At 51.1% G+C, this 12,162-nt stretch overlaps 1 protein-coding gene and 1 long non-coding RNA gene across 3 annotated transcripts in view; one reads left to right on the forward strand and one right to left on the reverse strand.

The window, feature by feature from the left end:
- Positions 1–12,162, reverse strand: part of LOC105416276 (uncharacterized) — a 31,311-nt gene that overhangs the window by 10,096 nt on the left and 9,053 nt on the right. Inside the window, exon 1 of one of the 2 annotated variants that reach the window (XM_011602553.2) lies at positions 2,025–2,205. The exons of the other annotated variant lie outside the window; for it this stretch is intronic. The gene's annotated coding sequence lies outside the window, so the exon portion shown is untranslated. Of the gene's footprint in view, positions 1–2,024; positions 2,206–12,162 lie in introns of those variants that run through there. 2 annotated transcript variants of the gene reach the window in all.
- Positions 5,999–9,575, forward strand: LOC115249144 (uncharacterized). Its single transcript, XR_003887830.1, has 4 exons — positions 5,999–6,141; positions 6,597–6,668; positions 6,892–6,968; positions 7,791–9,575. It is a non-coding gene; the product is annotated as an uncharacterized lncRNA (long non-coding RNA).

Here is a 12,162-nt window from a genome sequence, read left to right on the forward strand (position 1 = left end):
GTGTGTCTGTGTGTGTGTGTGTGTGTGCTGCTGTAGGTGGAGAGGCACAGCAGGGCGTGAAGGAGCGCTGTGATAATGACAGGCCGCGCATTATATAACGTCCAGATTGCATAAGGAGAAGATTATTTTGGGTCCAGATATTGAGGATGTATAAGTAATTTCTTTTACGTGGGTGCACAGCGCCGCGCACACTCGGGAGTGCGCGGATTGTGTAAAATTGTTCTGGAATGTGCTTTTCTTTCGAGGAGCGCGGGGGTGCGAGTGAACTAAAGTGCATCATGTGGTTGTAAGAAGGGGGCACGGATGTTTTCAGATTTCTTTCATAGCTATCTGCATATCAAAACAAGTATGTGGGAATCTTGGCACATGTGTGTCGTGTGTGTAAGGGTGTCTTTATTACAGGCTCCCACTCATTATTGCACTGAGCCTTCAGAGAGATCCCCCCCCCCCGCTAGCATGCGAAAGGAGGCGCACACCTTCAGTGGGTCCGGCCAAGTTTTAAGGGACCGAGTCCCAGCCCGGTTGTGCGGAGTCACACAAGTGTGGCGGCGCCAATGGAGGCTCTGTGTGCCACTGCCTCGCTCCGTGCTTGAGCGTGCCCCTGTAAAAATAGACCTCTTAAAGGGCCAGCAGCCACTCAACCTTCCCTCTCAAGAGGCCTTTTCTGCTCTTCAGGGTGACAGCCCTCGCAGAAACACAGGATGGAGGGAACATGCTGCGCTATTCTCCCATTCGATTCCTTTTGATCGACTCTATCGGGCCTCACCGAGAGATTCTTTCCCCCTCGTCTCTGCGGATGGAGAGCGTAAGCGGCAACAGGCCGCTGGTACATGAAGGCACCGGCGAAACAACCTCAAGATAGAATATTTCTGTGACGGGCTGCGATATTTCCACTGCAGACAGGCGGATCTACTTTATGACTAATAACGGCGTTTGTTGATGAATGTTCTACAGCTGAGATGCGTTTGAATGTGCAGCGTCGCCCCATATGCAGCGTATAGGGTACGAGCGCAGCAGGCTGCGGCAGGAATACACATAATCACAATCACTCACGCAGCCATGCCATTTTTCCCACGGAGAGAGGCGAGAAATGAGGAGGGATGTGAAACCCAACACCCCCCCTGCATCTCCAGGAGGATACGGCGGCTCTGTAAACAGTTAAGCCCGCGGCTGCGATGTGTTGTAAAGTTGTAATTAAGAATTAAAGGTGTTGCTGGCTGGCTCCACGCGGGCGGCGTGAAGTTGCGTTACACGCGTCAGGCACACCTGCATCACCACCTCCTCCCCACCAGATGCACCAGACTATTCTCACTTTTTATTTTTCTTCTTGTTCCTCATTTAATAAAAAAAAGCCCCCCCCCTTCAAAACCAAACCTCATATCTGTCCCTTCCAGTTTAAGCAGGCTCCTCCGGGGCATCTGGCTATCTCTGGACCAGGGCTATTTAAACCCGCTGCTCTAATTCTGAAAGTCCTGATCTGTGAGTGATGGACCTCTCTCTCTCTGTCTGTCTGTCTGTCTGTCTGTCTGTCTGTCTGTCTGTCTGTCTGTCTGTCTGTCTGTCTGTCTGTCTGTCTGTCTGTCTGTCTGTCTGTCTGTCTGTCTGTCTGTCTGTCTGTCTGTCTGTCTGTCTGTCTGTCTGTCTGATACATTTATCTGCTAATCAGTCACACTCTCCTTCACACCAACTCTGTCATTTTCTCCCTTTGCACGCAAACACTCCCACATACAGGTGCCGACTTACATGAGTGTCTGACAGTCAGGGAAGGCATGGTTACTCACACACACATATACACACACACACGCACACATACACACGAACACACACACACACACACACACATGCGGGCACAACCTATTAAATCTACCCTGACAAATGAAACACACTCTTGCTTGTTGTCATTCAAAGTTACTTTCACACCTGCCCTTCACACACACACACACACACACACACACACACACACACACGCAGACACACACACATGCACATGGAGGAGCGTGAGAGGAAGTGATGTGGTCACATACCTCTCCGGGTGCCTCGGCGCGGCAGAGACTTCTCTCATTGGATCACGCAGCAGAGGAATATCCAGCTCTGACACTGCCGCTCTTCTCCTCCTCGCTACTGTTCTGCCTTCCCTCCCTTCATCCTCCTCCTGCCTCTCCTGCTTCTCACCCTCTAAACGCCTCTTTACTCTCTCTCTCTCTCTCTGTGAGTGCTCTCTCTCTCTCTCTCTCTCTCTCTCCCCCCCTCCCTGTCTCACTTGATTGTTCCACCAGCCTCCTTCTCTCACCTTCGGAGACACACCTCCTGTCTCATCCTTACAACTTCACTCAACCCTCATCCTTCTTAGTAAGGATCTTTCTATCTGTGACACACCATGACTCTTGATACCCCCCCACCGCTCTCTCTCTCCCTGGGAGTGTATAATTAGATGGAGTTCAGTGGTAATACAGTCAGGCTCATTGTGGGAGCCTGAGCATTGCTGCTCATGCTTGGCTGATAGCCCAGCAGCTTCACTCATTAACCTCCCTCGAGCGGAGGAATGGGCCAGCCCATGGCTCGTACCACTCGCTGCTGCGCCTCAGCCAATCGCATCCCACAGGGGTGTCGGGGGGGGCAATGTGTAAAGGTATTCAGCGGTAAGTGAAGGCATCACGACGAGGGGCCTGACAGGTGAGGCTGGCGCCTGAGCGGTCGTGCGTGACGCATTTCTTCACTGTCACAATAATCCAGCCACCCCCCCCCCCCCCCCCCCTTTATTTTTTGCATAATCACTTGGTCGTGATTTGTGGCATCATGTGCTTTCCTCTCAAGTGTGACTCAACAAAACGCCACTCGAGCGTTCTATTGTGAAACCGCTGTGAGGTTTGGGAATGTCCTGCAGAATCATGTGCTCTGTGTGTGTGTGTGTGTGTGTGTGTGTGTGTGTGTGTGTGTGTGTGTGTTTTACTATACTGCCCCAGTTCCCATAGCATATGATCTCACATAAACCCTCTGGGGACTCTTCCTTTAACTCACGCCGCTTGTGAGAAATGAAAGTTGGAGGAAAGTGTGTGCGGAACTACACAGGTTATTACAGTTTACTCATCCTAACATAGAACAACCTCTCTCCCCTCCTTTAAAATGCCAGATTTATTTCTCAGATGTAAGAATTTAAAGGAAGGTGGGAAGGGGGTGGCTTTATCAGTGTTTGAAAAGAATTGAAGCAGTTTGACCTACAGAAGGTTCAGGGCTGAACGTGTGGAGCCAGGCTGGGTCACGTGAGCGGCTTACACGGCTCGGATCACTGCGCAGTTAGGTAACGGACTTGGGATCCACAACCGGCTCCTGCTGAGCTGAATGTGAAGTGAGACGTTGATTGCCTCATGGTCAAGATTATCACCTCTTGGCCCCTTCGAAGGTACATACAGACAGATAGATATGTGACATTAACCAGGCCTGGAGGGCAGTGAAAGCACCACGGCAGCCATAAAAAGCCCAATTAAGAAATAAAGTTCACTGGTGGTGGAGAACTCGCGACCTTTGACCACACGTTGTGATTCCTCGCTGCTCTTCGGCTGCAGATCGTAAGATACCCGCATAAAGGCGCTTTACATCTTAAGGAGCCCGGAGGTATAATGAGACGGCATCCTACTGGTGTCAGCAAAGACTTTGTGAGAAAAGCTCCGCTGTGAAACCTGAACGCGGGTCAAACTCTCGTTATCATCGCAGAGTTGTGGTTTGACTGTTGCAAACGTGGAGGTTGTGATCATTTATCCACCGGTCACACGGTGCGGCCGTGCTCCCGCACGCATGTGACTGCCGGGCAGGGCGAGCGAACGGCCCGGTATCAATTCCTCTCTCCTTCTCTCTCTCCTGGTCTCACTTCTGCATTCGCGCGGCAGCCTCCTGTAAACATCAGGTCACACGGAGCCGGGACAGAGACGCTCTGCTCTCTGCTGAGCGGGAGGTTTTGCACCAAACGCCACCGGCCGAGGGCGACTGAAACAGAAAGGGTAGAAATGAACCGGCGCTGGGGCAAACCAGGCATTTTCAAAGTCACATAAACGCAGCAGGAGCGTCACAATCTCAGACTGGTGGGACAGAAGGCTGGAATTCACGGTTCCGGAGGGGCCAACGATGGACAGCAGAGAGTAAATCACAACGTGTTCCACGGATGAACGCAGAATGAAAGTGAGAATAGGAGAACCTCGTGATCCCCCCCCCCCCAACACACACAGACGTCACCTGCTCTTCCTCCTTATAGCAATAACAGGAACAGAGCTACAAATTCAGGCTGTCATCAACCGTGACAGGTCTGATTGAACAAAAACGGTCCACCGCGTGTTTCACATGGCTGTTTGAACGCTAGTTCCAGCTGGAAGTATAACAGCAGGCCTCCGTCGTGAGGAAGAGGAATACACGTGCTCAAAGGTCGCCATTATACTGAGTCAAAGGTCGCTAAAACCGCTATAAAAGTGCGGCGAGAGCCAATTAAACCTGACGCTGATCACATCTGACAGAATTTGCTGGCATTGTTGCGATGTGGAAGCGAGCCGAAGTGATAACGTGTAAAAGAAAATTCTGTGTGTTGTGTATTTGTGTACACTTTATACAGTATGTGAGTGTGTGTGTGTGTGCGTGTGTGTGTGTCAGAGCGAGAGAGAGGAGTGTGAGTCACCCCGTGTCAGTTACTCCTCTGCTAAAGTGTCCTTTCCTTTTTTTACCTCACACCTCTCCACTTTGCTATTTCGGGGGCCATGTTAGTAGAACCGCGGCTCCCTCGCACACAAGCGCGCACGCTACAACACGCAAACGCCGTTCTGAAAGAGCCAGAGGAAACGTGCATCTTTTATGATGCGCCGGCACGATGGCCGATACGCCGGGGCAGACCAAAATACCCGGGGTTAATCGCAAAGTGAAAAATATCCTATTGCATCGGACCACGTGCGTAAAACGCGTCAGTCGCTCTCGCCGACAGAGGCACGCACGGAGCCACTCACGAATGGGTCACGTGCGCGCGCACGCATGCACACACACACAGGCGGTGATGTCCTAACCGTGTCCTGAAGGCAGGCCGGGGTGGGGAAACTGGAGCCGAGGCAGAGTGCTGACTCAGGGAGCAAACCAGAGAAAAGAGGCAGAGGGGTGGGGGTGGGGGGGCAATCGTGCTACACAGAGGTCCCGTCACTTCCATTTGCCAAAGCAGATTGTCTACAACTCTCAGCGCTTCACTCGCTCCACCTTATGTCCGAATCCGTTCCTCCGGCCGTCCTCCGAGTTGACTGTTTAGAACTTCGAAAGGTCCAAAAACTGTCAGAGTTGGCAGAACCCAGCCTGTTCTCCATCTGTGGCCTTATCGGGGAGCCTTGTGTGAGAAGCCAGCGAGCTTTAGGGTGAACTTTTTACTGAGTGAAGCTGTCAGACTCTTATCTGGAGGTGGAGGAGGGGCCTCCGCCTCTATATTTACATAGGAAATTATTAGAACTGCTTCAGAGATTAAGGCTCGTCAACGCCAAAGAAAGACAATTAGTCTGGCCTTCAGAATGAATGGAACAAAGAAAATCAGGACATAGGTTTGTTCTAAAGTGTCGGACTCCTACGTGCTGTTTACAGCAAAAACTTTCCGAGGCAACTCTGACCTCTGCCTTGCTTTTCAAATATCGATTGAAATTCCTCCTCTCTTTTGGAGATACCGCGAGCGTAGCGACCGCCCGGCCTCCGTTTCTACGGGCGTCTGCCTGACCCGAGGTGGCCTGACTGGGTGTGCGAGCGCGTAACGCCGCGCATATCGCCTGACTTCTAAACGGGAGTTGCAAGTCAGCAACATCCAGTTGGGTTTTGGTTTACCGTCGGATTTCACTCCTCCGATTTCCTCCCTCTTCAGTACTCGTCTCCTTTTTATCTCCCTCTGTCTTTCCTGCCTCATTATTAGTCTCTCCTCTCGGGCTAAAAATACCTCCTGTCACTATAACAAATCGCCGCAGAGGCGATCTGCTGCCAGCAGCGGAGTGTTTGGTAGCAACAAACACGGCGGACGGACGCGACGAGAATCTGTGGGTCGGTGTGAGCGGGCGCAGCGACCCAGCCGCTGGAGGTTCTGACAGCGGCGACCAAATGCCCTGGAGAGGTCGGACGAGGACAGAGACAAAGTCGATACGTGTGAGCAAGAGTCCGCAGGGTGTGCACGCGAAAATGGGTTCTTCTTTTTTAAATGCAGGAGGTAGAAGAAGTGCGAACCAAGCGGGCTCGACGGGGCAGTCGGAGGCTCCCGGGGGGGGGGAAATGAATAAGCAACACTGCTGATTTCACACTTGCATGTGTAACTGTCGGTGAGACGCCGTCGCTCGGGAGACTCTCCCTCCACGTGTCCGGCCCAGCTGCAGGACCAGGGCCCGGGGGGAGGGGAAGTTGTTGTTTAGAGCAGGCTAGCGGAAGCTAACAATGTAGAGGTTCTTCTTCTCTGGTGTGCCTTAGAACGCCACAACTATCATTATTTCTTCTTTCTTCCCTCTGTGTGTGAGTGCGCGCGCGCGCGTGTGTGTGTGTGTGTGTGTGTGAGAGAGAGAGAGAGAGAGAGAGCTGCCATCACAGCTCTGCTACCTGTATCTCAACAGATCCTGTTGTCTCATTATCAGAGTGACATTTGTGCCGTCCTGTGGAGCCATCTGGATGCGTCCCACACACATGTGAGAGAAACCGGCCTGGGTTCTGATATGACTCACATCAAACAGCCTCCCTACCCACACACACACACTCACACACACGCAGAAATACACGGCAACATAAACACATTGCAGATAGCACAATTAGAGCAGAAGCTTATATCTGACATTTAACGACACACAAGCTGACTGACATATTAGCAGACTCAACAACAGTTTCTCTAATTCTTTTTTTTTTTTTGCCCAGTCACAATCACCCGGGCCTCTTCGGAGGCCCCGTGTGCAACTTTGGAGGATTTGGAGAAAACAGAACTGAGAAAATGGGTAAAAATGTCAATCGTAGTGGTGGCGTGTTATCTGAAAAGTGTGTGTGGGTGTGTGCGTTACGGGACAGCCCCACTGTGTGCATCAGGTTGGAGTTGTGAAACCAGCTCTATGGCACACAAGAATACCATCTTTTTGCCTCTAAGGTTGCCCAGGAAAGTCCCCGAAATGAAATGAGATGATTGGAGCCTCTTTGAAAACAAGACGATAGATTAAAATCACTGATTAAATAAGTCGAGCTGACGGTACTGATGCAGGCTGAAAAAAAACACCGTTATGGAATAATTACGGCGTGAAAACGTTTACAACTCTGCATCTGGACCGATCGTATATCCTGGTTTCAGTGCAAGCTGTAACCTTCTGCGGGGACATGATGATTGTTGCTCGACTCTTCTAAAAAGACCCAAAACAGTTTCGCTTTGACTATGGCGGTGCATCGAGCCGCAACACGAAGGCGCGCACAAGCCACCCAGGGGCCAGCAGAGATATAACGCTGAAATGCTATCAAGCAAATGCTAGCATTGCATGGCGGAAGCACGTTCACACTTGCGCAACATCCCGGGAGGCCTTCTTGGCCCATTGCCTGAGTGTGCATGCAGGTTCTCGGACATGCTAGAGTGCTACTGCATGCAAGGTAGGCCTTTTCTGAATCCTCTTCAGCCGCTCTCCTCCACCTACCTTCTCTCATCTATAATTGATTGCTCCCACTGTACCAACTTCATTTGCTGGCAGTGAATAATGAATGAGACACAGAGCGGAGGCGCTTTTTCCGTTTCTGCTGGTTTGATACCCGATTAGCTTTTCTTTCTTTCTTTTTTACAGTCTGCCCGAGCCATCTGTGACCAGGACAGGCGTTCGCAGCACGTACCAGTTGGAGAGAAGTCGCTGCTCCCGCAGGAACAACAGGAAGGGAAATTGAAATCCCCTCCTTGACTCGTGTGCGCCGGAGCGGGAAAGCGCCTCGTTTCACCGCACGATTCCGGCCTAAGAGGGTCGAGCTGCGTGGAAACGAACCCTGTGACTTATAATGCCCATTATAGCAGCTCGCACTCCTTAGGCATCTTCACACGCGCACGCATGGTTTCACATGCTACACACCGCACCTCACACACTGGCTGCCCGCTCCGCCGGAGTCCGCCAACAAATATTAACAGCGCGCTCCACTTCCAAACGAACTCGGACGTGAGGAGCCGCGGATGGTGTTCTCAGAGGTGTTCCATCCCTAAAGGCTGGAGCACAGGCACACATCCAGGAGCTGTGAAGCCCAAACAGAGCAGAGACAAAGTTGCTGCTGTGATTCAACTTTGTGCAACCTGACGGAGCTGCGTCACCAGAGGGGGGTGAACGGACGCGATGGCGGAGGCCGACAGCAGCGTGGCGGAACAAAGGCCTATGGCCGCGCAGTGGCGAGCCGAGCGTCTGAGACGCTGTCTGTGCCGAGCCAGAGTGGCTCTGCAGAGGTGGATGCGCATAAAGAGGGATGGTGGAAGAACACAGGAGTTCGGCGAGTGCGTGAGAAGGGGAGATGTACTGCAGGGGGATGGAGAGAGAGAAGAGTAGAGCACGAGAGTGAGAGAGAGAGATAAATAGAGACGAGTGAATAGGAGGAGCAGGCGAGTGTAAACAGCAGAAGGTTCACTGGGTTCAGTGTGCAGGAGAGGAGCTGAAAGACGGGCATCAGAGCTCCACTCCCAGGGGCCTGGATAGCGGTGCGTGACTCACATACTCATGCATATATTCCCACATGCAGCACATACGTGCACGCACGTACGCGGATATTCAAATCTGAGCTCACTGCCAGGCATGAAACATTATACATTCCACCGTCAAGGAGACATAAAGTAGAAACAAATGGCTTCTTATAGCGGCTTCCTTGTTTGTCTTCCTATTATGGGCAGGACGCACCTTATTGCAGCTGCCCTTTATTATGCCCTTTATGCCCCTGTTGTGGGCTGTTTCGCCCCACTAAGGAAATCATCTTCGAAGAAGAAGCCCAGTGGCTGCTTCACGTCTGCAGCATCTCCAGGCTCGGCGAGTCAAAGCGATACTGTCAGTCACCCGGAGCAGGCAGGCTGTTTTCTCCTCATGACTCACTGGATCTCATTTAGAAAAACACTCGCTCGACATCACAGGCCGCCACGGTAACCCCAGGAGTGGTCGGCCAGAGCCTGGGCGACCGGCACGGGCTAAGAACCAAAGAACCTTTAAATTTGAGACCTTGAGGAGTAAACAACAGATTGCAACATGGAGAGAAAGAGAGAGAGAGAGAGAGAGGGAGAGAGAGAGAGGGAGAGAGAGAGAGAGCGCAACAGGAAGGCAGAATGTCATATTTCAATATTCCACGTCGGTGGTTGCATTCATCGCTTGTTTGAAAGAGGCTGTCAGTCAGCACAGAGTTCCTCATCAGCTCTGGCGAGACAAAGCTCAGCTTTACACAAAAGCTCCAACAGCCCAGGGAAAAGTGGGATACTGGCAACTTTCTGGTCTCACAAAGCCTGATTAACACCTCTGATGGGTGTACACAGCACAGATGCTGCTCTGCTGCTGCTCTGTTGCTGCTGCTCTGCTGCTGCTCTGTTGCTGCTGCTCTGCTGCTGCTGCTGCTCTGTTGCTGCTGCTCTGCTGCTGCTCTGTTGCTGCTGCTCTGCTGCTGCTGCTGCTCTGTTGCTGCTGCTCTGCTGCTGCTGCTCTGTTGCTGCTGCTCTGTTGCTGCTGCTCTGCTGCTGCTCTGTTGCTGCTCTGTTGCTGCTGCTCTGCTGCTGCTGCTGCTCTGTTGCTGCTGCTCTGCTGCTGCTCTGTTGCTGCTCTGTTGCTGCTGCTCTGTTGCTGCTGCTCTGCTGCTGCTGCTGCTCTGCTGTTGCTGCTCTGCTGCTGCTGCTATGTTGCTGCTCTGCTGCTGCTGCTATGTTGCTGCTCTGCTGCTGCTGCTCTGTTGCTGCTTCTCTGCTGCTGCTCTGCTGCTACTGCTCTGTTGCTGCTGCTCTGCTGCTGCTGCTCTGTTGCTGCTGCTCTGCAGCTGCTCTGCTACTGCTATGTTGCTGCTGCTCTGCAGCTGCTCTGCTGCTGCTCTGCTGCTGCTGCTCTGTTGCTGCTGCTCTGTAGCTGCTCTGTTGCTGCTGCTCTGCTGCTGCTATGTTGCTGCTCTGCTGCTGCTGCTCTGTCGCTGCTGCTCTGCTGCTGCTATGTTGCTGCTGCTCTGCTGCTGCTGCTCTGCAGCTGCTCTGCTGCTGCTGCTCTGCTGCTGCTGCTGCTCTGTTGCAGCTGCTCTGCTGCTGCTGCTCTGCTGCTGCTGCTCTGCTGCTGCTGCTCTGCTGCTGCTCTGTTGCAGCTGCTCTGCTGCTGCTGCTCTGCTGCTGCTGCTCTGTTGCTGCTGCTCTGTTGCTGCTCTGCTGCTGCTGCTCCGTCCTGCCACCTTCAGTCGACAGGAGACCGGCTGGGCTCCAGAAGCAGGAGCTCCAGCATCAGCAGGCAGCTGTGCAAGTCTGTGCTTTTAGCGCTCAGATGTCTGTTGCCATGGTGACCTCCCCCCTCCAGAATATCCCCACACAGCACAATGTGATATTTTCTAATAAAGTTATAAATTTACCGTCTGGTGCGGCTGTGAGGAAGTGGAAGTTTTCATTCATTCATTTTTTTTAAAACAACATGTATTCGCCATGTTGCTGAGGCTGAGTGCTGCATGAGTGTTTGTTGCTTCCTCAAAGCTGGTGGGACAGCAGAATGAATTATGGTCATGAGCGCAGTGTGTGGATGTTAACACGTGTCACCGCGCACGCGGGTGAGTGAGTGTGTGTGTGTTTGAGTTTGTACCAGTTTACCACAGCCTGACTCACAAGCCACATCAGAGATGATGCTAAAAAAAATGAGACAACACTGTTTCAAAGAGGAAGCCAACGCTGACAGAGCTGACAGAGCAACAACCCACCCCAACACACACACGCACACACACATGCGTGCACACACAATAATGCTCACACACAATAACAGGGTGTAACAGTCATTGGAATTTCCCTGCTGTATATCTATTTGAATGAAACCAGTCTGTGTTTGGAACCTGCTGCGCAGCTCGGAGCTACACCCGGTCTGATGGCTGACAACACGTGGAACAACCAGATCCGGTGTTGAAATAAGACAAGAAAAACCTTCAAATGATGATGGTTTGAGTTGTTGCACCCCATAATGAGCACGGGGAAGGGTTTAATGGGCAAAACAGCATTATAATGGTAAAGGAAGTCCCTGGAAGAGGGACAGGTGTAATGCCCATGGTTGACCAGCAGGTGCCGACGTTAACACACTTATGAGGACGAGCAGAGGCGCTTCTGCGGAGATGCGTGAGTGCTGCGTTGTCCGATTGCCTGTGAAAGCATCACTAATTGCCTCGGAGGTGACTAGAGACCAGGGCCAGCCGAGAACCACATCACACCTAATTCTTTTAAGTCTGCATCGCTCTCCTCCGTGACATTAGAGGTTAAAATAGAGCAGGCTCTGGCAAGTGTTATGCAATTGGCCGTTAGAAGCCTTTTATTAGGGAAGGGGGAGTGAGGTCTAAGTGCTTGTTAACCCCCATGCTGGTCAGGTGCAGTAATGTGTATATCTGTAGGCTTCCACTTAAGATTGTTGCTTGGTTTCAACATCAATATTTATTTATTTTAATACCTTACTCTCTTCCATCAATCCCAATTAGTTTGTGAAAAGTGTTTCTGACCTTTTGTTTTGCTGCTGTGTGTTCAGGTAAGCTGCGTTACCTAAAGCAATATCAATAGTTTTTCCTACTATTATTTCCTGTTATTACAGTTTTTCTCAATTGGTTTGGTACATTTCTCACATCAGAATTGAAATTCTCAAAAGTTCTTGTTCAATTGTCACATCATCATGCCATTTGTGCAGATGAAAAAGGCAGTTTCTCATTGCATTGAACAAATTGCAAATGCTTTTGTCCATCCATGCAAATGATTGTGTACAATTCTCAGTTTTTTCGTACATTATCAATTGCTTTTGTCATGCTAATCAAAATGCTTTGTTATAGGAATCTATCAAATAGTCTCTTTCCCCAAAACATTTAGGCTATAGTTCATCATATAAGTCTTCACATGCAAAATGATTTACCAAGCCATCATAACATGTCAAGCATATATACATTTCCATAAGACATTTGTCTGTAAATATGATCTAAATTGGTAAATTCCTCCCAGGT

The sequence above is a fragment of the Takifugu rubripes genome, chromosome 3 (assembly GCF_901000725.2).
Source record: "Takifugu rubripes chromosome 3, fTakRub1.2, whole genome shotgun sequence".
Classification (NCBI taxonomy): Eukaryota; Metazoa; Chordata; class Actinopteri; order Tetraodontiformes; family Tetraodontidae; genus Takifugu; species Takifugu rubripes.